The sequence below is a fragment of the Jaculus jaculus genome, chromosome 4 (assembly GCF_020740685.1).
Source record: "Jaculus jaculus isolate mJacJac1 chromosome 4, mJacJac1.mat.Y.cur, whole genome shotgun sequence".
NCBI classification, from domain to species: domain Eukaryota; kingdom Metazoa; phylum Chordata; class Mammalia; order Rodentia; family Dipodidae; genus Jaculus; species Jaculus jaculus.
The window spans coordinates 162,612,873-162,633,284 of NC_059105.1; the positions used below are offsets into that span (position 1 = coordinate 162,612,873).

Here is a 20,412-nt window from a genome sequence, read left to right on the forward strand (position 1 = left end):
GGGGGGGATGAGGCAGAGAGAGGGAGAGAGAAGGAGAGAGGGAGAGAGAGGAAGAGAGGAAGGGAACGGGTAGGTGAGGGCATCCAGCCCCTGCACATGTATTCCAGACACATGTACCACCTTGTGCATCTGGCTTAATGTGGGTTCCTGGGGAGCTGAACCTGGGTCCTTTGGCTTTGAAGGCAAGCACCTTAACTGCTAAGCCATCTCTCCATCCCAACATTCTATTTTTTTTGTTTGTTTGTTTTGTTTTTCGAGGTAGGGTCTAACTCTGGTCCAGGCTGACCTGGAATTAACTCTGTAGTCTCAAGGGGGCCTTGAACTCATGGCGATCCTCCTACCTCTGCCTCCCGAGTGCTGGGATTAAAGGCCCAACATTCTATTTTTTTAAAGTTATTTATTTAATTGTGGGAGAGAGAGAGAAAGAGGCCAACACAGAGAAAGCGATCATGGGCACGCCAGGGCCTCCTGCCGCTGCAAACGAACTCCAGACATGTGTGCCACCTTGTGCATCTGGCTTTACGTGAGTGATGAGGAATTAAACCTGGACCGTTAGGCTTTGCAAGCAAGTGCCTCCAGCCATCGAGGCAGCTCTCCAGCCCCTAACATTCTATTTTTAAAAGAATATAACTGAGATAAATATAATATGTAGATTAGAATGAAGATAACATCAAATACCAAGATATATTTTTCTTTCTTTCTTTTTTTTTTTTTTCAAGGTAGGGTCTCACTCTAGCCCAGGCTGACTTGGAATTCACTATGTAATCTCAGGGTGGCCTCGATCTCATGGCGATCTTCCTACCTCTGCCTCCTGAGTGCTGGGATTAAAGGCGTGCCCCACCACGCCGGGCTTCGAGATATATTTTCAATTGTGTCTAGACGTTCCTGGGAGTTGTTAGCCTTACCTAGTTCTGAAAACATACTAACAGGTAGAAAACATAAATCAATACCAAAAGGTTAGGCTAGAGAAACAGAAGACCGATCCAGATTATTTATATTAGTGGAAATGTAGGGTCTTCGTTGGAAGAAGGATGGCTGTTCTTTCCAGAAGCAAGAATGCTAGGTCATACCGTTTTGGGTCCAAGATTCCCAACGTGTGGAGCACAGAGCACCTTTCATCAGGGAATCAATGCTGTAGAGAAAACAGAACTCTGAAATCTGACCAGCCTGGGCTCCTACCCAAGTTGCCCCCCGCTGCTTTTATAAGACCTTATATAGGTCTTAGGCTCACTGGTCCCCTGTGTTCTCATGTGGAAACTGGAGATAGCTGTGTTGACCTAGTTAAGTTCAGTTACATAACATCTGCCTCCTTCCTATATAGCATGGCGGGGGGGAGGCATGAGTAAATGGAGGTTCTCCTTGTGATGAAGTGTCCTGTGCTCTTTTGAGCATTGCCAGGAAGTCAGTGGCAAGGACTGTGACAACTGTCTGCTTTTTTTTTTTTTTTTCCGGAGGTAGGGTCTCACTCTAATCCAGGCTGACCTGGAATTCACTCTGTATTCTCAGGGTGGCCTCGAACTCGTGGCGATCCTCCTACCTCTGCCTCCCGAGTGCTGGGATTAAAGGCGTGCGCCACCACGCCCGGATGTCTGCTTCTTAACACGAGTGAGCCGCAGAGCAAAGCAGCTGAAAAAGCTAACATGGTCAGGTCCTGTGAATAGAAAACACAGGGTCTGGAGTGTGATCACTGAGCGTTCTGTGTCAGCGCTTGGAAAAGCTCATCTAGCACAGGAACCCCTCCAAAGAGGGCTGGGGAGATGGCTCAGTGGTTAAAGGTGCTTGTTTGCAAGGCCCATCAGTTTGGGTTTGATTCCCCGGTATCCACACAAAAGCCAGATGCACAAAGTGCTACATACATTAGGAGTTTGCTTACAGCAGCAAGAGTCCCTGGCATGCCCATCCTCTCTCTTTCTCTGCTCACAAGTAAATAAAAATATTACAAAAGAGAAGAGACCAGGGAATCTAATGAGTATCTTATTTGGACAATGACCGAAGGACCTGGGGGACTTAGTCTAGCAAAGAGGAATCTAAAAGCAAATATTCAAGGGTTTCAGGCAGAAGTCAGCGAGATATAAGTCTCTGACGCTGCATAACAGAGCCACCAGAGCTGCCGCCTATCTCTGTATCTAAAGGGCTCTTGGTTCAGTGGTTCTCTTCCAGGGGACATGGGCTGCTCTGAGGTGGTCAGCATCTGGTCACTACAGGCCACCAGGCAGAAGCAGGAGTTGTCTGCCATACCTTCCTTGATTCCTGATCAAAGCCCAACAGGTTGTCAGCACCCTATCTAGTTACTGTTCACTCCAACATTAAAGTATGTTAAAATGGAAGCCGGGCGTGGTGGCGCACGCCTTTAATCCCGCCAGGATGGCCGTGAGTTCGAGGCCACCCCTGAGACTCCAGAGTGAATTCCAGGCCAGCCTGGTCCAGAGTGAGACCCTACCTCGAAAAACCAAGAAAAATAAATAAACCAATAAAAATGAAGTATGTTAAAATGTAAACTCTGAAAGGAGTTAAGACCACTGCTTAGCAAAACCCTTCTGTATTTATTCTCTCCCCTCTTTATTCTGAACTTCAGAGCATGCTTGGGCAGACATGCAGCGGGATCCCCTATGAGAGGGAAACTGAGTCGAGGCTGGTGTTGAGCCGTGTGCAACCCGTGAATGTCGCGTCAGCCATTTCACTTCCAGCCCCAGAACGCCACAGCGCTGCGACCCAGGGCAGAAACAATGTCCCCTTTTTTCAGCGCTGGGACCCTGGGGCGGACTCGAGGACCCCGTGGGTCTGACTTTGTTTGGCCATCAGAAGTGGACATTTGAAACATGTCAGCAGTTTCAGAGGAGCGCTCAATGACATTTTAGTCTGGGGGAAAAAAAAAAAAAATTATAAACAACTCCACTCCCACCACCGGCCGGCCGTGCCACCTCCAGAGGAATGCACAGGGGGTGGACCTGCAGGAGCCCTGATAAGGAGGGTAGCTTTCCAGAGCTCCGCCAGGCCAGTCTGACAGCTGGGATTATTTTTAATGCTCCCCGAGATGCGCGCACACACACACACACACACACACACACACACACACACAGGGCACAGATCTGCTTTGCTGGGTGACTTCTCCTAAGTGCTACGGGTGAGGGATAAAGGAGTCACGACCCTCCCTTCCACCAGAAGCACCCGACGCTCCTGGCCGCCAGGCGCTTGGAGACTTGTCTCCATCTTTCTCATTTAACAGCTGAGGGAAGCGGGAGGGGAGCCTCCAAGAGGTTACTTAGGGGTCATCGATAATTTAGGCTTAGGATCCATGGTTTTGAATCTCAAGACTGGAATGCCAGAAGAAAAGAAAAAAGAAAAAGAAAAAAAAAATACAACTATACTAAACATTAGCAAAACATCCTTCTGGGTAAAGTCACTGGTGGCCAGCTCACCTCATAGGGAGGAAGGAACACGGTGCCCCAGTGCACCCCGTTTTCTGGCCACTGAAACAAAGACCAGTGGGTCATGGAAGTCCCACCCTTAGCATGGAATGCAGGCGGCCTGGTCATGCCTATGATGCCAAGCAGGCTAAGCTGCCTAGATTGGCCCCTGCCTACAAGAGGTAGAGCTGGCCAGGCCATGTCCAGTCCCCCACTGGGGGTTCTTAGGCCATCTGAAATTAGGAAGAGGCCCATGGCCAAATAAACAAGCCACCTCCTACGTTTTCTCAGCCACGCACCCTTGCAGCCTGGCTCATTTCCTGAGATGGTCACTGCATCATCCAATGGAGCGATCCGATGGGTTCAAAGGGCATCAAAGGAAATCTCTTCCACCCCAGCTGATGTCACTGGAAGCCACTGGACCACCGAGTCACGGGTGACGGCGGAAAAGCCGCTCTGCACAGACACAGCCCCCATTCTCTCTCTTCCTTGACCTGCTCACTGCCTGCCTTGTTTACCCAGACAGGGTCTTCATTTACCCAGCTTCCCAGCACCAGCGCGAATGGCTCAATGGGGTTTTTTTGGGTGGCGCTCCGCTGAGGATGCGGCGGGATGGGCGCCCCGATCCGCTGGGTCACAGAACAGTCTGTCCTTTCAAGGCACCGTGGGGGGGGGGGGTGAGTGCCAGCTCTGTGAGCGGGCACGCAGGGCATCCTCTCTGTCTGAGCCAGGGCCCGGTCCCAAGTCCCCCCACCCCCCCGTAGCCATGGTTACGGCTGGATGGGGGTGGGAGAAGCCTGTGAGAGGCCTTTGTCCCTGGAGACTCTGAGGATGGAGGGGACTGGGCAGCTGGGTTCTGGGCCGGCCAAGGAGGGGGGAAAGGAGTCAAAAGGGGAAACCTGAGCTCTCTGCACGCCCACAGGGACAGGGCAGAGCCAGGTTCGAGCCCATCACGCTGAGCATCCCACGTCTTCTAGCGACCCCCCAATACTGCCCTCCCCCGCTCGCAGGCTGCAAGGACTCTGCACACAAGGCTTTGTGCGGCAGCAGCGCCCGGCTCTGGCCTTGCCATGGGCGACCCGGTGCAGGCTGGTTGATCTGTGGCTCAGGGTGAGCAGCAGAGAAAAATCAGCATCTGCCGCCAGGATCTAAAAGGCAGGGAGGTCCACTCCCCTCCACAGAGTGCCTCCTGGTGAGGTGTCCATGCTGTACTCAAGGATCCCCAAACTGTGCCCATGAAAGCAACCCCAATAAAACTCAGTGGGGGCCCCAGCATGGTGGCGCACGCCTTTAATCCCAGCACTCGGGAGGCAGAGAGAGGAGGATCACCGTGAGTTCGAGGCCACCCTGAGAGGACAGAGTGAGTTCCAGGTCAGCCTGGGCTAGAGCGAGACCCTACCTCGAAAATCCAAAAAAAAAAAAAAAAAAAAAAAAAAAGAAAGAAAGAAAAAAGAAAAAACAGGGGCTGGAGAGATGGCTTAGCGGTTAAGTGCTTGCCTGTGAAGCCTAAGGACCCCGGTTCGAGGCTCAACTCCCGAGGACCCACGTTAGCCAGATGCACAAGGGGGCGCACGCGTGGAGTTCGTTTGCAGTGGCTGGAGCATGCCCATTCTCCCTCTCTCTCTCTATCTGCCTCTTTCTCTCTATGCCTGTTGCTCTCAAATAAATAAATAAAAATAAACAAAAAAATTAATAAAAAATGTGTGTCACCTCACCTGACCCTAATCTGTCCATTTAGAAAAGAAAGAAAGAAAGAAAAAGATTTATTTTTATTAGAGACCAGGGTTGGGGGGGGGGAGCAGAATGAGAATGGGCGCTCCAGGGCCTCTAGCCACTGCAAACAAACTCCAGACACATGCCCTACCATGAGCATGTCGCTTATGCGGGGCCTGGAGAATCGAACCTGGGCCCTTAGGCTTTGCAGGCACGTGCCTTAGCCGCTAAGCCATTAGCCCAGCCCTGAACTCACTCTTTCTAAAGTCCCTCCCCAGTGACCAGATCCTGCCCTCATTTCCTCTCCAATGGAACAGTAGCAAGATGGAATCTCTTGACTTCTCGTACTCCCCGCCCCAGGGTTAAGACACTACCAACTAGATGCGCATCCAGTTCAGTTTATTCATCCATTCTGTTCCAGAAACTGCTCCTGGCCTGAAAGCACCGCACACAAAACCCAATTACTGGTGACAAGCTCACAAAAAGAAGACCCCAGCAGGGAGAAGTGTGTGTGAGGCCCGGAGCAAAGAGAAAGAAGTTGTTGTCGCTTGATGGGGGTGGAGAAGTCCCCTGAGATGTTATTTCAATAGCAGCAGCCCCATTAGCAGGTGATGGTGTGTGTGGGGGGGTGTTATATCTCAGCACATTACCAGACAGAGGGGACAGCAGACACCCAGCCTCAGCCATGTTCTGAAGCCCTGCCAAGTGTTCAGCGTCACGTGTGACAAAAGGGACTGAAGCCCTCGCCTCTGAACACCGGGACCTTGAAGAGTAAAGAACACATCTGCACCCAAAACAATGGGCAGCCCACTGCCAAGGGCTAAATCGGGCAGATCGGATCTCCGACAAGTGTCTCCCCTGCACTTACGCTGGGCCAGCCATTGTCCTAAGAAACCCTCCTGCCATGTCCCCCCCTCTAAGGGCTCCCCGTGTCCCACCTCCCTGGCTAGAAGGCTCTTCTCATACGTCTGCAGTAGATCCTAGGCACCCTCAGGGGGCCACCCAGACAGGTCCTCTGTGAAGAGCTGCCTGACCACACAACACCCACGGGTTCTGGTTGTGGCACCCAGAGCTGAGTTTCAACACCACCCACAGGCGATCAGATCTGCATCGAGGCCACTCGGTCTTTAGGAGTGTGGCTGCTCCCCGGTAGGCCCAGGGAAGCTTTTCAAAAATCCCCAGGCCTCGGCTCCACCTCTGGAGGGAGTCCAGTTTGATCCGTCTGGCTGAGAGCTGAGTATCAATCACGACTTCTTAATTTTAGTGTTTCAAAACTTCCCCAGTGATTCCAACACGCAGGCAGTCTGAGAATGACTGGTTACTCTTTCATTTCCCTCCAGTTCTCCACCCCCCCCCCCAATCACTTCGTCCTAGCTGTCAATCAGCCTGTCTCAAAGCCAAATCATCTATTCCAACCACCCCCAGTTGGAGTCTTAGGCACAGGGCCCTGGGAGAACGCACAATGGCAGCAGGGGCAAAAGGAGATGAATGGATTAGCAGGCTTACGGTCTTACACAAGCAATTTTAAGCATCTTCCCTCTAACGGGGAAACATAGTATCTTTCCAGTCTTCCTCAGGAGTCACAGGGAAGGTGAACATATATGAAAGTAGTTTTACTTTGTAGATAGTATGGCATTCATAGGCACCAAGGCTTGGATGGCCTCCTGTCTAGTCCTAGGACACTTGCCCTAAACTTAAAAATCTTCCCTTTCCCGGGCTGGTGAGATGGCTTAGCGGTTAAGCGCTTGCCTGTGAAGCCTAAGGACCCCGGTTCGAGGCTCGATTCCCCAGGACCCACGTTAGCCAGATGCACAAGGGGGCGCACGCGTCTGGAGTTCGTTTGCAGTGGCTGGAGGCCCTGGCGTGCCCATTCCCTTTCTCTCTCCCTCCCTCTCTCTCTCTCTCTCTCTCTCTCTCTCTCTCTCTCTCTCTCTCTCTGCCTTTCTCTCTGTGTCTGTCACTCTCAAATAAATAATAAAATAAATAAATAAATAAAAATCTTCCCTTTCCCTACTTCCCAAATCTAAATAAGAATTGTAAACAAATTTTATCTCAGCACCCAAAAGGGTGCATATTGTGGTGGTTACCTTGCTTGCTGGGATGAAACTCCCAACCAAAAGCAGCTGACAGGAGAGGTTTTATTTTTATTAATGAATTAATTATTATTATTATATACAGATATTTTTTGGTTTTTCATGGTAGGGTCTCACTCTAGCCCAGGCTGACCCGAATTCACTATGGAGTCTCAGGGTGGCCTCGAACTCACGGCGATCCTCCTACCTCTGCCTCCCGAGTGCTGGGATTAAAGGCGTGCGCCACCACGCCCGGCTGAGAGGTTTTGTTTTGGCTTACAGTCTCGAGGGAAAGCTTCAGGATGGAGGGGAAAACATGGGAGGGCAGAGACGGGACATCACCTCTGCCACAGCAGGTAGAAAGCAACAGACAGTGAGTCAGAGTCTAGCAAGGGCAGCGGACCATAGGACCGCACAGCCTCCCCCAAGCAACACACCTCCTCCAGCAAACCTTCACCTCCCGAACAGCCATCAGCTGGGGCCTAGGCACTCAAAGCACATGATTTTATGGGGGATATCTGATTCAGACCACCATGGTCTCTGCATGGATAGGTGCAATTTAACAATCACTGTTTGTACCACCTATTCACCATTAGATGCAAGTAATTCTGTGATTTGAAGATGGTTGAAGTTAACACTATGAGAGCATTCAATAGATATTAATCCATGAGGTCCAGTTTACTATGGAACCACAGAAGTCCACACTCTTCCAGTATTGAAATGAGGAGTATTACATGTTGATAATTCATGCGACCTAATGTTCACCTTTCCTCTCTGTCCCAGTCTGGCCTTAAACTCTATGTAGCTGAGGACGACTTTAAACCACCGATTCCCTGCCACCACCTCCCAAGTGCTGGGATTATAAATGTCAACAGCATGCCTGTTGTGTGCAGTGTTAGGGATTGAACCCAGGCCTGGTGTATTCTAAGCAAGCACTCTTACAGATCCGACTTTTTACCTTTTAAGGTAAAGGACAGCATCTTCATTTAGCTGTTCTACTGATTTGGAAACTGGAAGGCCGCAAGATTGGCTTATTCAAGGCAGGTTCTCTGTTTTACCAAATAGGCCAACAGGAGTCACCTCTCAGAGCTGGGGAAGTAAGTCACTGGTGCAGTACTTGCCCAGCATGGTGAGGCCCCGGGTTCCACCTCCAGTACTTGGGGAGATGCGTGTCAGCTCTCAATGCTAAATACCAGGAGTTAGGAATAGACATAACTGTGCCACCCTAATCTAGTCCAGGGCTTCTTGAACTTTTCTCTCACTCACAATCCCTTCCACCTGAGAAATTTTTACACTACCTCAAGTTTGCAGGTATATAAACGAGGCATACAAATCATCTACTGATAAGTTAGTAAATTAAAAATCAGGGCTGGAGAGGATGGCTTAGTGGTTAAGGCATTTGCCTGCAAAGCCAAAGGACCCCGGTTCAATTCTCCAGGTCCCACGTAAGGCAGATGCACAAGGGGGCACACACGTCTGGAGTTCATTTGCAGTGGCTGGAGGCCCTGGCATGCCCATTCTCTCTCTCTCTCTCTCAATAAATAAATAAAATATATTTTAAAAATATTTTTAAAAATAAATTAAAAATCAGAGTCAGGCTAGGCATGGTGGAGCACACCTTTAATCCCAGCACTCAAAGGAGGCAAAGGTAGGAGGATTGTTGTGAGTTCAAGGTCAGCCTGGGACTACAGAATAAGTAACAGGTCAGCCTAAGCTAGAGTTAGACCCTACCTTGAAAAAAAAAATTCTTTGTCATACAAGTGTGTGTGTGTGTGTGTGTGTGTGTGTGTGTGTGTGTGTGTGTATGGAGGGCAGAGCTTGAAATTGGGTGTTGTTCTCAATCACTCTCCACCGTATTTTTAGAGAGAGAAGAAAGAGACACAGAGAGAATTGGTGCGCCTGGGCCTCAGCCATTGCAATCAACTCCAGATTCTTGCGCCACCTAGTGGGCATGTGTGACCTTGCACTTGCCTCACCTTTGTGCATCAGGCTTACATGAGATCTGGAGTGAAAGGTCCTTAGGCTTTGCAGGCAAGCGCCTCAACTTCTAAGCCCTCTCTACAGCTCGCTCTCCACCTTATTTACTGCGACAGGATCTCTCACTGAACTCAGAGCACATTGATTCAGTTAATGTAATCAGCAGCTTATCCTGAGGATTGGCCTCTCTCTACCTCCTGAGCACTGGGACTACAGGCCTACACTACTGTGTCTGCCTTTTACACAGGTGACTAGATCTGAACTCAGGTCCTCATACTGGCATAGCAAGTACTTTACCCACTGAGCCATCGGCCCAGCCCTTAGGTACAAATAATGTTACCATTTATTTCAGAAAGCAAATGTGCATATGAATGAGATGCTTATACTCCTTTTTTATTTTTTATTTTTATTTACTTATTTGAGAGTGACAGACAGAGAGAAAGAAGCAGACAGAGAGAGAGACAGAGAAAATGGGTGTGCCAGGGCTTCCAGCCACTGCAAACGAACTCCAGACGCGTGCGCCCCCTTGTGCATCTGGCTAACGTGGGTCCTGGGGAACTGAGCCTTGAACCGGGGTCCTTAAGCTTCACAGGCAAGAGCTCAACCACTAAACCAGCTCTCTAGCCCACTCCTTTATTTTTTACATAAAGAATTGAATCCTGCTCTGGAGAGATGACTAAGCAGTTAAAGGTACTTGTCTGAGTGCTGGAATTGAAATTCCCTGGTATCCACATAAAGCCCCATGCACAAAATGGAGGATGTGTCTGGAGTTCATTTGCCAGTTCATTCCACACCCAAACCCACGCTCTCTGTCTCTCTCACACACACAAAAATAAATAAAAAAATGTTTTTTACAAAGCCAGCATGGTCCCAGCACTCAGGAGGCAGAGGCAGGAGGATCACTGTGAGTTAGAGGCCGGCCTGTGACTACAGAGTGAATTGCTGGTCAGCCTGGGCTAGAGCAAGAATTTACCAAGAAAAACAAACCAACAAAAGAAAGTTAAGGTAAGAATTGAATCTTGTTGCAAAAGGTAATATGCTCCATTTTTAAATTTTGGTATATGGCATTTTCTAACTTAGGAAGCCACAGTGTTCTTGGCCCATCATGACATTATAAGTTCTGTGCTTCCAAATCACTTTGTTTTTTAAAACTATCTTGGTATTCTTATAGCCTGCCTTTGATTTGATCCTTTATTCTTTTCGTTTGCCAAGTGCGCGAGATTACCTACATTTGTTTTTTAATTTATTTTTTTTTAAAAAATTTATTTATTTATTTATTTGAGAGCAACAGACACAGAGAGAAAGACAGAGGAAGAGAGAGAGAGAATGGGCGCGCCAGGGCTTCCAGCCTCTGCAAACAAACTCCAGACGCGTGCGCCCCCTTGTGCTAAGGTGGGACCTGGGGAACCGAGCCTCGAACCGGGGTCCTTAGGCTTCCCAGGCAAGTGCTTAACTGCTAAGCCATCTCTCCAGCCCAGATTACCTACCTTTTTAGCCTCTTATCTTGGCACTAACCATTCCTACTTGGTGGCCATGTACTTGGGAAAGGCCGCATGATCTCTGGCTCCACTCATGTCTAAGATAATGATCTGCTTCCTGTGCTTGCACCCCACACACTTCCCATCTCCCCTTTTCTGCAGCACATCTCTCCTTAGTTGATGAGATTGTGTCTGTCTCCCTGTCCTGAATGGTCTGTCGCTGTCTGCCTTTAAAATCCTTTCCCTTCCTCTTTAAATAACGATGGGGCTAAGTTATACCCAAAGCTCACACCCTACCGAATATTTCCTCAGTACTTTACCGAAAACACCAAACAAAATTGCCATTTTAAAAGAGGTGTATTTTTTTTTTTTTCTTTTTGAATGTAAGCTCCTCACAAGCAGGGACAATGTTTTCTGTATATTCTGTTGTGCCTAGTACGCTGCAAATGCTCAATAAATACTGATGACGGGGAAAAAAAAAAAAAAAGAATTGAATCTTGGCTATCTGTCAACACAGAACATAGAGCAGCTTCAACAATTTCTGGAGTTGACTGGTACTTTGATTTTATGATCACCAATACTGAGAGTGTCTTTCACATAAACATTTGCACAAACTGGCAGAAGTACATCTAGAGCCATTCAGAAATTGTGTCCTAACCTCGAGTCAAAATTCACAATTCTGTATGAAACTCAGGTCAGCAACTCAAGCAGCAATTTTTTTTTTTTTTTTTTTTTTTGAGGTAGGGTCTCACTCGGGTCCAGGCTGACCTGGAATTAACTCTGTAGTCTCAGGGTGGCCTTGAACTCACTGCGATCCTCCTACCTCTGCCTCCCGAGTGCTGGGATTAAAGGCGTGCGCCACCACGCCCGTCAGCAATTTTTGTTTTATTCATTATTTATTTATTTATTTTTGAGTAGGGGGTGGGGAGAGAATGGGCATGCCAAGGCCTCTTGCCCCTGCAAAGGAACTCCAGATGCATGCACCCCTTTGTGGGTTTGGGGGAATTGAAAAAACAAGTGGTTTTAAGCACGGAACCGTCTCCCCAGCTCCTCAAATTAGCGATTTTAAAATGGAAGCATTCTGTTACAACACAGCCCAGAACTCTACCAATTTGATAGATGTATGCTGGGGAATGACGGTAGGAAAATATTAAGTCTGTTTCCCATAATGAAAGCATCATGTTTCTTTAAGAGCAGAAAACTTGGATGTCTTTTTTGTTATTTTTTTTAATTTTTTTTATTTTTTAAATTTTTTATTTATTTATTTGAGAGCGACAGACACAGAGAGAAAGACAGATAGAGGAAGACAGAGAGAATGGGCGCGCCAGGGCTTCCAGCCTCTGCAAACAAACTCCAGACGCGTGTGCCCCTTGTGCATCTGGCTAACGTGGGACCTGGGGAACCGAGCCTCGAACCGGGGTCCTTAGGCTTCACAGGCAAGCGCTTAACCGCTAAGCCATCTCTCCAGCCCAAAACTTGGATGTTTAGTAAAAACAGTGCGCTTCATAACATACAATAGTCTCAAATCTGAGCCAAGGTGTTTCGGGCAGTGTTTGCTGATACTGAAACATGTAAAGGCATTGTCAGCATAAAGGGAGCCTGTTGCGTTTGCAGAACCAAGGTTGTAGTAAAATCATATGATGTAACATGGGCAAGGGCTGCCTTGAAAACCTCATTACATATTTGATTTTTGAATTAAGTTTTGGTTGTTTCTTGTTTAGAAACCTTTTACGATTGCCAAAGGTTTTCTTACCCTATACTCACTTATGCAACCCCGGTTTAAGAAGCTATGATTAGACCAAGGAATTGAGAAAGTATAGAAAGGTTCCTCTGCCCACATATATTTTTCCCTCACATCTAAAAATTCTTTGAGATTCTCATTCTGGCAGGTTTAACTTTTTTTTTTTTTTTTAAACAGATACAAATACTCCTGGGAGGGTCAACAAAAGGGCATCAGAACGTCAATGTGAACCAGATGTTGAAGGGAGCAATTGTACTCAAGCTTCTTGGATTCCACTGAAGTTTAAAGGATTTAGGGGATCCATACATGATTACTCATTTTTATTTTTTTGAACAAACACATCAACTGACAACAAGGGCAACTATCACAGAATAGAGAGTTCAAAATAAAGCTATGAGAAACATAGGCTCGGCATAAAAAAAATTGTGGGATTGGAGAGATGGCTCAGTGGTTAGAGGAACTTGCTTGTAAAGCCTAACAGTCTGGGTTTGATTCCCTAGTACCCACATAAAAGCAGATGCACAAAATGGTGCATACATCTGAAATTATTTTGAAGTGTCAGGAAGCCCTGGTACACCCATGCCTTCTCTCTCTCTCAACAACAACAACAACAACAACAACAACAAAAAAACAGAAAGAAATGCCAGATATGGTAGCACATGCCTTTAATCCCAGCACTCGGGAGGTAAAGGTAGGAGGATCACTGTGAGTTCGAGGCCACCCTGAGACTACACAGTGAATTCCAGGTCAGCCTGAGCTAGAGTGAAACTCTACCTTGACCCCCCCCCCAATATAGATAGTAACCTTAAAATTGTGAATGATATATCAATATAAACGTGTCACGTGACCCTAGCTTCCCTATGGGTCTGCATTTTGTAAGCCAGTATTCCAGAAGGTGTTTGAATTGAGTTGAAAAATGTCTGGTGTCCTGGGATTTGAAGCATAGGCTACAGTGGAGGTAACAGGCTAAAAGCAGGAAGAAAGAAAGAGAGAGAGAGAAGGAAGAAGAAAGAAGAAAGAGAGAAGAGAGAGAGGGAGTGGGAGAGAAGGGAGGACAGAGGAAGGAAGAAAGAGAAGAGAGGAAGGTACAACAGCAGTAATTCTGCCTAGGATTACCTCCGGAAACCCAGTGCTGGATGTGGGATGAAAGGGGACTTCATGTCCCTTGGTTGTGCAAAGATGGTAAGAGCCTCACCTATGGATGCTCAAAAAGGAGAAACCTCAATGACAGTGTCCTTATGTTAACTTTTTTCTCTTTCTCTTTCTTTCTTTCTTTTTTTTTTTTGTTTGTTTGTTTTGTTTTGTTTTTTTTGGTTTTTCGAGGTGGAGTCTCACTCTAGCCCAGGCTGACCTGGAATTCACTATGGAGTCTCAGGGTGGCCTTGAACTCACGGCGATCCTCCTACCTCTGCCTCCCGAGTGCTGGGATTCAAGGTGTGCGCCACCATGCCCGGCTATATCTCACTTTTCTTCAGGACTCTCTACTCATTACCAAACGGGAAGAAACGCAGCCTCTGCGCTGTGACCATAAACTACAAAAACAACCTGGGTTCAGGGAGGTGAACCAGAAATCTTTCTGAAAAGAACCCGAAGCTCTGAAGATCCATCCCAAGCCATGCAGGGCCTGGCCCAGCCGCAGCTCCCAAGGCCACACCGTCGCTGTTCCTTTAAGCCTCCTTTTTGCTATTCAAAGTACGTCCTATGAGGCAAATTAAATTTTTTAAAGTTTTATGAGAGAGAGCTAGACAATGAGCATGCCAGGGCTTTCAGCTGCTGCAAACAAACTCCAGATGCATGTGCCACCTTGTGCATCTAGCTTAAATGGGTCGTGGGAAATTGAACCTGGGTCCTTTGGCTTTGCAGGCAAGCGCCTTAACTGCTCAGCCATCTCTCCAGCCCTAATTCTTTTTTTAAATTGTTCTTTATGTCATGATGTACCCTCTTCTCTCTCTCTCTCTTTCTTTTCTTTCAGCAGACAGTGTTTCCCCTCTTCCTGTATATGGTAAACATCGTGCCTGGCCTGCTTTTTGGCCCTTGGCCTGAAAGGCCTCTGGGCACCCAGAGTTGCTGGGTGGCGGACAGGCAAGCCCCGGACTGGGGTTTCCCCACCCACGGGTCGCGTGCGGCTCCCAGGTGACTTTGTACATCCAGACTAGAGGCCAAGAAGGGAGCTCCAGGGAAGCCACCTGCCCATCACAGGTCACCTTGTCCTCTGTGAGGAGATGGCAAAACTAAAGGGGCAGGTGAGAAGTAGGCCAGCAGGAGTGGCGGCCCCAAGCTCACCTACCTGGCAAAGCAAGTTCATTAACAAAGTCTTGGATCGAAAAATCAGGCCAAGCAAGGCACAGCCCAGCAATCGTCACTGTGGGTCAGGCGCTTTTAATTGCAATCTCCATTTCATCTTAGATAAATGCTATTACCCCATTGTCAAGGCAGGGGAAGTCCAAATTCCGGTCTCTGGGGCCAGCTCCCCTCTGTGCGGGCGTGCTTATCTACATCAGTAACACCCCACCCCACTTTGGTCTCATGCGAAGGGTTCTCTCACCCATAACCAAGAAAGTCCTGACTTGTTACACCTTTTAATCCAGTAATTTTGTTTTTGGCAACCGATTCTAAAGAAACATTACAAAAAAAGAGCCATCATGCCTCCTAAATGGTCACTGTGGTTGTATTTATAATATTAAAACAATTGCAAATAAAAATACCTAATAAAAGGGCTGGAGGGATGGCTTAGCGGTTAAGGCGTTTGCCTGCAAAGCCAAAGGACCCAGGTTCTATTCCCCAGGACCCATGTTAGCCAGATGCACAAGGGGGTGCATGCGTCTGGAGTTTGTTTGCAATGGCTAGGAGCCCTGGAGCGCCCATTCTCTCTCTCTTTCTCCCTCTTTCTCTGTCAAATAAATTAAAAAAATAAAGAAAGAAAGAAAATACCTAATAAAAGGCAAGCAGAAATAAACTGGTACATTTTATATGATAAAATACTATGAAGCTGAAAGTGATGTTTTATGTAGCATTTGATAAAGATTTAAGTCCTTGGGCTGGGGAGATGGCTGAGCAGCTAAAGGTACTTGCTTGCAAAGCCTGACCGCTCAAGTTTGATTCCCAGGTCACCCCATATAGCAAAATGTGCAAAGTGGCGTGTGCATCTGGAGTTCGTTTGCACCAGCAAGGGGCCCTGGCATGCCCATACATTTTCTCCCTTTCGCAAATAAATTTTTAAAAAATTTTTAAAAAGATTTAGGTTATATTGTAAAAAAGAAAGTATACAAAATAATATGCCATGTATTTTTATTAAATAATAAAATCATGAGGGTAATACTTCCTCCTGCCTTCTCATGGGCAGAAACAGTGTGTACTCTCTCCTCTTTCCTTCTCATAATATAGTGACATCTCTCTAAACCTTCAAATACATATAACAACACTAGTTTGAGAATATACATATAACAGTACGAGAAGGAACTCTCCCAAAACATTGCATCTTTGGGTGAGAGAGTTACACCTAACTTTTCTTTCTATGACATGGTTTTTTTTTGTAGGATAAGCATGTATTAAATAAAATATGAAAGTATTGGTTTTAAAAATTCACCAACATGGGCTGGATAGACGGCTTCATGGCTAAGGCGCTTGTCAGCAAAGCCAAAGGACCCAGGTTCGACTCTGCAGGACCTACGTAAAGCCAGATGCACAAGGGGGTGCACACATCTGGAGTTCGTTTGCAGTAGTCAGAGGCCATGGCATGCCCGTTCTCTCTCTCTGCCTCTCTTTCAAATGGATAAGAATAAAATATTTTTAAAAATTCACACACATGGTCAATAGGAAGTCATCGGCTCAAGTTCTACTTGAGCAATTTTTCTATTAACTAAGCAGTTTTCTGTAACTTAAAAGGGGGTAGGTCAATTTTTACATGTTCAAGACTAATGAAAGGGAAGGGCATGCCTCAGGTTCATAACAGACATGGGAAAATATCCGATTTAGAATGCCCACAAAGGAAATGATAAGATCCCAGCAGATTGCTGATTGGCAAACACATACTGATTCATGGGCAGAAGTGATTAAAACCAAACTTTTATTAAGCTGGGCATGGTGGCGCACGCCTTTAATCCCAACACTCGGGAAGCAGAGGTAGGAGGACTGCCATGAGTTTGAGGCCACCCTGTGACTACATAGTGAATTCCAGAGGTCAGCCTGGGACAGAGTGAGACCCTACCTCAAAAAAACAAAACAAAACAAAAAAAATCTTTCAATGGAAAAGGAAAAAAAAAATACATTCACAAACATGGCATAAGAAAGGAGGTAAGTGTGTAGTAGGCAAGGAAACTATTGTTATGAATATTTTGTATTCATCAGACAACTATTTTCTAATCTTAAAACACATTTATCAACGGGCGTGGTGGCGCTCACCTTTAATCCCAGCACTCAGGAGGCAGCCGTAGGAGGATCACTATGAGTTCGAGGCCACCCTGAGACTACATAGCGATTCCAGGTCAGCTTGGGCTAGAGCAAGAATCCTACGTTGGAAAACCAAAAAATAAAATAAAGCATATATTTATCATGTTCACATTTGACCTGAAGTTGCTAACACCAGACTTTATTATTTATTTATTTGAGAATGACAGAGAGAGAGAGAGAGAGAGAGAGGGGGGGGGAGGGAGGGAGAGAGAGAGAGAATGGGTGCATGGGGGCCTCCAGCCACTGCAAACAAACTCCAGATGCATGCGTCCCCTTGTGCATCTGGGTTACGTGTGTCCTGGGCAATCGAGCCTCGAACTTGGGGTCCTTAGGCTTCACAGGCAAGCGCCTAACCACTAAGCCATCTCTCCAGCCTCTAATACCAGACTTTTGTATGTATGTGTGTGTAGAGTGCCTGTGGTATGCTATGTGTGGCGTATATGTGTGCGCACACGCGTGTGCAGACGCCTGCGATGCGGCCAGATGGGAACTTCCGGCGCCCCTCTCTATCCCTCAACCACATGCTTACTTGAGATGGGGTCTCCCCCTTAACCTGGTACTGTTACTACAGGCCAACGACCCCAGTGATCACCTCCCCCTGCTGCGGACTGGGGTGACAGATGCGTGTGGCCAGGTCCACCTTTTCATGGGTTCTGGAGGAAATGGACTCGCTCCAGCAGCCTCAGGCTCTCCCAAGCCCTTCTTGCTTAAGGACCGGGCGCCCTTAACTGCCGAACAATGTCTCCAGTCCTAATAACGGAATTGTGATCTTAACCCAGGCCAGATGATGGTGACGACGTTCCCCTGTGGATGGAAAGGGCCTCTCAGTGAAGTAGCCCCCTTATTCGGGACCCAGCCTTTTTCTACAGGGAAAGCCTTTTTGTCTGCATCCTGCGTATCACCAGACTGGCCTTCTTGGCGGCAGAGGACGCGCACTAATTACTGTTAAGTTTTCCCTTGTTTGACTTCTGTTCCATCTTGTGTGAGGATCCGGGAGAGCGGAGAATACAGCCCTCAAGGGACCTCATGCTACATATAGTGCTTGGTAATTTTTAAATTTTATTTTTATTTATTTGAGAGAGCGAGAGAGAGAGAGAGAGAGAGATTGGGTATTCATCTTGTGCATCTGGCTTACCTGAGTCCTGGGGCATCGAACCTGGGTCCTGTGGCTTTGCAGGCAAGCGCCTTAATCATTAATCTCTCCAGACTTATGTATAGATATATATTTTTTAAATGAAAGAGAGCAAGAACACGCAAATTGGCATGCCTGGGTCTCCAGCCACTGCAATCCAACTCCAGACGCATGTGCCGTCTTGTGAGTACTTGCAAGCTGGCGTCACCTTGTGTGTCTGGCTTACCTGGGACCTGAAGAGTCAAACATGGGTCCTGAACATGGGTACTTTAGCCTTTGCAGGCAATGGCCTTAACAGCTAAGCCATCTCTCCAGCCCTACATACTGGACTTTGAACAACTGATGGTGTGCACATTGTATTAAAGGCCTGGGCTCACAGAAGGCAAAACTCTTGTACTGAAATCTCAGGTTCTCTGGGTGATGGATGGAGCATTTACCAAGTCATTTATAGAGCTGTCTCTTGGGCTCAGAGAACTCTTCACTGGTGGTTCCCATTCCTCTCCTGCAGGGGAGATCCCTTGCTGACCTCAGTCCCCACAATGATTTCATCATATGGTTACGTGTGGGCTTTTCTCCCTCCCTTCTTTCTTCTTTAATTTTGTTTTTGTTTATTTTTATTTAGTTATTTAAGAGGGACAGACAGAGAAAGAAAGAGGCAGAAAGAAAGAGAGAGAATGGGCGCGCCAGGGCTTCCAGCCACTGCAAATGAACTCCAGATGTGCGCGCCACCTTGTGCATCTGGCTTATGTGGGCCCTGGGGAATGGAGCCTCGAACCGGGGTCCTTAGGCTTCACAGGCAAGCGCTTAACTGCTGAGCCATCTCTCCAGCCCTCTTCTTTCTTTTTCTGAGGTAGGTTCTCACTCTAGTCCAGGCTGACCTGGAACTCACTCCGTAGTCCCAGGCTGGCTAAACTCACAGTGACCCTTCTACCTCTGCCTCCCGAGTGCTGGGGTTAAAGGCCATCACACCCAGCTTTTTTTTTTTTTTCTTTTAAAAAAATATTCTGATTTATTTGTGAGACAGAGAAAGAGACAGAAGGACACAGAGAGAAAGTATGGAGGTGCCAGGGCCTCTTGTCACATGAACTCCAGATGCTTGAACCACTTCTTTTTCTTTTCTTTTCTTTTCCTTTCCCTTCCCTTCCCTCCCCTCCCTCCTCTTCCTTCCTTCCTTTCTTTCTTTTTTGTTTGTTTTTTAAGGTAGGGTCTCACTCCAGCCCAGACTGACCGGGAATTCACTATGTAGTCTCAGGCTGGCCTCGAACTCACAGCGATCCTCCTCCCTCTGCCTCCCCAGTGCTGGGATTAAAGGCGTGCGCCACCACACTCATCTTATTTTTAATTTTATTAATTTAACTTATTTATTTAAATGTTTCACAAACCTCAAACTCTTACCATCCTTCTGCCTCAGCCTCCTTGCTATCATTCCTGGTTTATTATTATATATCATAAATTAACGTTGTTTTATTCTTTGGCAGTGCTGAGAATTGAACCCAATGCCTGGAGCATGCAAGTTCTCTACCACTGAGTTACATCCCCAGTCCCACGTTAAGGTGGTTTTGACTTTAAAGAAATAAGAGCGACAGGTCCCATTGTAGAAGAGGTGGCAGGAAAAAAAAGCCAAAGGAAGGGTAGAAGTGACTTCAGCAGAGCCGGAGATGGTTTTGTGGTTAAGGCGCTCGTGCTTGCCCGCAAAGCCTGGAGTTCGTTGGCAGTCTTGCACCATTTTTTGTGCCTGGCTTTACGTGAGTGCTGGAGGATCAAACCTGGCCAACAGGCTTTGCAAGCAAGTGCTTTAACTGCTAAGCCATCTCCCCAGACCTCTTTTTCTTTCTTTTCTTTTTTGACGGTTAGCCCAGGCTGGCCTCGAACTCACTATCTAGCCAAAGATGACTCTGAACCTCTGATCCTCCTGCCTTTCCCTCCTGAGTGCTGAGATTGCAGGCACGTGCCGTGACGCCTGGTATTATGCAGAGCTGAAGATGGAGCCAAGGGCTCGGCACACGCCAGGCAAGGATGCTACCAACTGAGCTGCATTTCCAACAATGTCTGTGTTTGTCTCCCTCCCCATTCTCTCCCTTCCTCCTCTCTCTCCTTTCCTCTGCACTTCCCTTTATTCCCTCCCTCCTCCTCCTCTTCTTCTTCTTCTTGGCTTTTCAAGGTAGGGTCTCACTCTAGCTCAAGCTGACCTGGAATTCACTATGTAGTCTCAGGGTGGCCTTGAACTCACAGCGATCCTCCTACCTCTGCCGCCCAAGTGCTGGGATTAAAGGCGTGTGCCACCACGCCCATCTCTTCCTTTCCTTCCTCTTTAAAAATAGTATTTATTTATGACAGAGAGAGAGAGAAAGAATGGGTGCCAGGATCTCTAGTCACTGCAAACAAACTCCAGACACATGCACCACCTTGTGCATCTGGCTTACGTGTGTCCTGGGGAATCGAA

General features: G+C 47.3%; 1 protein-coding gene across 1 annotated transcript in view; it reads right to left on the minus strand.

The window, feature by feature from the left end:
• Positions 1 to 20,412, minus strand: part of Arhgap31 (Rho GTPase activating protein 31) — a 157,329-nt gene that overhangs the window by 99,852 nt on the left and 37,065 nt on the right. The gene's annotated exons all lie outside the window — the stretch shown is intronic.